Source organism: Oncorhynchus clarkii, chromosome 20, assembly GCF_045791955.1.
Source record: "Oncorhynchus clarkii lewisi isolate Uvic-CL-2024 chromosome 20, UVic_Ocla_1.0, whole genome shotgun sequence".
Lineage (NCBI taxonomy): Eukaryota > Metazoa > Chordata > Actinopteri > Salmoniformes > Salmonidae > Oncorhynchus > Oncorhynchus clarkii.
The window spans coordinates 79,041,410-79,045,670 of NC_092166.1; the positions used below are offsets into that span (position 1 = coordinate 79,041,410).

General features: G+C 45.3%; 1 non-coding gene across 1 annotated transcript; it reads right to left on the reverse strand.

Moving 5' to 3' along the window:
• Nucleotides 1–3,793: 3,793 nt before the first annotated feature.
• Nucleotides 3,794–3,909, reverse strand: LOC139377750 (U5 spliceosomal RNA). Its single transcript, XR_011628224.1, has one exon. It is a non-coding gene; the product is annotated as a U5 spliceosomal RNA (small nuclear RNA).
• Between the last annotated feature and the right edge of the window lie 352 nt (nucleotides 3,910–4,261).

The following is a 4,261-nucleotide window of genomic DNA, read 5'->3' on the forward strand; positions in this document are numbered from 1 at the left end:
CAGGAAAACGTGTCTAAGACGGTATTGAATGTGTCTCTCACCTCAAATCTTTCTCTCGACCTGTGTGGACCTACGTTGTAAACGTTCATTCATATGCTAGGTTGTAGCAACGTAATGATGGGGGATAGGTTACATTTTAGTATCATGTAGTAACCTAAACCTATCGCTGTTACACTGAGCTGGGTGAATGGAATATGAATGAGTCATCCAACGTGATGTGATAGAAATAAGGCCATGCTCATAAAAAAAAAACAATCGTCCTCCCTCATCTTAAAAGGCACTGACCGCCACTGACACACACCATTAACCAACCATTCAATACATATTGTTTATTTAAACTACAATCACAAGGATAAGCTTCTATCTAGACATCTAATATAATGTGCTTGTTTAGGTTTCCTCTCCTGTTAGCAGTATAGACGTTTTACCGTGCGACCCAAGAAGATGGCCACCGTGTGAAGGGTGGGGTCAGAGGTCGGGTGTGATGTCATCGTGGAAGCCCTCTATATGTTTTTACTGAGAGGTCTGGCCAATGGTCCTGGGACATTACAAGGTTATAGAAACACAGCCACCCTGAGTGGCTTTCAGTAGACCACGCAAGTACATAAATGTTTTTACCGTACAGTACACTGTTATGGGAAGGCAGAGAGGAGGGGGGAGGAAGACAAGGAGGGGATGGATACTGGTGAGAGAGAAGGGAGATGAGGAGAAGCGGCAGGAAATAAACAGTAAATGAGAGGTATAGAGATGGAAAAGGAGTGAAAGAGGGAAAAGCTGAAGGAATCATTTTGAAAGAGAGAAAGAGACACATGGAGCAGAAGAAAAGAGAGACACTGTAGCTGAAGGTAGGAGACAGGAAGACAGAGTAGAGGGTCATGTCTCAGGGCTCCCTCCCTCCCTGGTTACCTCTACCAGGAGGCTGAAGGTAGGAGACAGGAAGACAGAGTAGAGGGTCATGTCTCAGGGCTCCCTCCGTCCCTGGTTACCTCTGCCAAGAGGCTGAAGGTAGGAGACAGGAAGACAGAGTAGAGGGTCATGTCTCAGGGCTCCCTCCCTCCCTGGTTACCTCTACCAGGAGGCAGAAGGTAGGAGACAGGAAGACAGAGTAGAGGGTCATGCCTCAGGGCTCCCTTCCTCCCTGGTTACCTCTACCAGGAGGCTGAAGGTAGGACACAGGAAGACAGAGTAGAGGGTCATGTCTCAGGGCTCCCTCCCTCCCTGGTTACCAATACCAGGAGGCTGAAGGTAGGACACAGGAAGACAGAGTGGAGGGTCATTCCTCAGGGCTCCCTCCATCCCTGGTTACCTCTACCAGGAGGCTGAAGGTAGGAGACAGGAAGACAGAGTAGAGGGTCATGTCTCAGGGCTCCCTCCCTCCCTGGTTACCTCTACCAGGAGGCTGAAGGTAGGAGACAGGAAGACAGAGTAGAGGGTCATGTCTCAGGGTCCCCCTCTCACTCACACCAAAGTGTTATAGTATGTCAACACAACAAAGCATACAGTCAGTGGGGTGTTCCAGAAAGCAGAATTATTAAATTAGGCAGCTTAAACAGCCACATACAACTACTCATTTTTTGGTTAATTAAAAGCATAATTTGTGTATTGGTTGCTGTTGTAGAGTCAATAATATCACGCCAACTTCAAGTCAATATTTCTTAAAAGATTTACTTCCAGAGATTCTGGAAAGTTAGCTGGTTAACCTAGTTCCTCAAGGTTCCGTTTTAGGACCACTATTGTTTTCACTATATATTCTACCTCATGGGGATGTCATTAGAAAACATAATGTTAACTTTCACTGCTATGTGGATGACAGACAGCTCGCAGGAAGCCTGTGTTTCAGACATAAGGAAGTGGATGGCTGAAAATGTTCTACTTTTAAACTCGGACAAAGCAGATGCTTGTTCTAGGTCCCAAGAAACAAAGAGATCTTATGCTGAATTTGACAATTAATCTTGATGGTTGTACAGTCTCAAATGAAACTGTGAAGGACCTCGGCGTTACTCTGGACCCTGATCTCTCTTTTGACGAACATATCAATACTGTTTCAAGGACAGCGTTTTTCCATCTACGTAACATTGCAAAAATGCAATAACATTGCAAAAATGCAGAAAAATTAATCCATGCTTTTGTTACTTCTAGGTTAGACTACTCCAATGCGCTACTTTCCGTCTACCTGGATAAAGCACTAAATAAATGTTGATCATATTACTCCAGTGCTAGCCTCCCTACACTGGCTTCCTGTTAAGGCAAGAGCTGATTTCAAGGTTTTACTGCTAACCGACAAAGCATTACATGGGCTTGCTCCTACCTATCTCTCTGATTTGGTCCTGTCGTACATACCTACACGTACGCTACGGTCACAAGACGCAGGCCTCCTAATTGTCCCTAGAATTTCTAAGCAAACAGCTGGAGGCAGGGCTTTCTCCTATAGAGCTCCATTTTTATGGAATGGTCTGCCTACCCATGTGAGAGACGCAGACTCGGTCTCAACTTTTAAGTCTTTATTGAAGACTCATCTCTTCAGTAGGTCCAATGATTGAGTGTAGTCTGGCCCAGGGGTGTGAAGGTGAACGAAAGACACTGGAGCAACGAAGAAATGGATGGAAAGGATAAGGATTCAAAAAATACTATATACTGTATATCAATATATACCAACGCAAGTCAGAAAACACACAACTCAAAGAGAGGGGAAGAACCATCCCACACACAGACTTTCAGTGTGAGTGCAAGGCTTCCATCCTTCCAGGGCAATGCACATAGAGGCGTCTGTCCGTCCTGTGATCTCGTCTCACTAGTTTGGGCTGGTGACAGGTGGGGGTTTGAGCTGGTGAGGCGAGGGTTGAGTGCACTAGTAAAATGTTCCCAGCCACTGGGGATGAGGTTAGTGCCATGTAGTCAGGCAGCCTGGGTGCCTAGACATTGTGCCCCACAGACAGTCAGCCCCCCCCCCAGCGGAACTCAGAGCTGGTGCACAATGCTGTCTGTTTGGTCGACAGGCGCAGGGCCGCCCTGGCGAAGATGTTGCCACTGAAACGTGGTGCTGAGGGAACCCACTTCCTCCTCCTCTTTCTCCTGCTCCTTAGCAAACTCCATGAACACCTGAGAGAGGGGGAGAAAGACAGACAGAAAGGAGAACTACTTTAGAGAAATAGGAAGTTGATGGGGTTTGCATTGCAGTTGATGTAACATCACATGAGGTTCAAGGTAAGGTTCAAACAGGAAGTGTAACATCACATGAGGTTCAAGGTAAGGTTCAAACAGGAAGTGTAACATCACATGAGGTTCAAGGTAAGGTTCAAACAGGAAGTGTAACATCACATGAGGTTCAAGGTAAGGTTCAAACAGGAAGTGTAACATCACATGAGGTTCAAGGTAAGGTTCAAACAGGAAGTGTAACATCACATGACGTTCAAGGTAAGGTTCACAAGAGAGTGCTCACCCGCTCTAAGGTAGATTGTGAAAAGTTGTACTCTTCAAGGTTGAAAGCTTGCTTAGCTGGAGGCAGAGGGGCAGAGGAGTTGAAATTGATGGGCTGCAGAACGATCCACTAGATTTGTACACTCTGTGGATTTGGAAACTACAGATTGGATTTAAACTGACGGGCTGCAGAACGATCCACTTGACTTGTATACTCTGTGGATTTGGAAACTAGAGGTGCTGTTTGAGCACTCCCTCTATTTTCATCCACAAGATACTGTATCAATGGGTCTAAAAGGCGAACAAAATAGATGTTTCAAAATGGACAGTGCCACGCAAATGTACTACGTTACCATTACTTTCTACAAGTGTAGGAAGCCCAGTCGTGAGGCCGGGCATCAAAAAATTCGTTGATACTCATAATGTTCCTCTCCACGGAAATCTTTAGTAAAAGGCGAAAGATTTATGCGATCTGAAGAGAAACCAGAGTGTACTGCCGATTGGAGGGGTTGACACCCACCACATTCACAGCACTATAAATCTCGGTAACGGTTATAAGCTAAATATTTTTGTGCCCAATAATATGGTCTGGTCAGAGACGCATAAGTAAGGTTTTCACGACCATGTTCCTGTCGCTTTATATGTGAGTGTTTTTGGTGGAATTACGGCAAATATTAAAATATCGTTTCTATAAAGCGTATATAGGCACGCGAAGGGGACCCTGGGTAATATGGTATCCACTACTTCGGTCGTCACTAGTTACCACAGCCACAAAGTCACAAGCCCCGCCAATTTCTACAATTTCGCTTCTAGAAATTAAATGTTTAACCTAGCTCTAACCTTA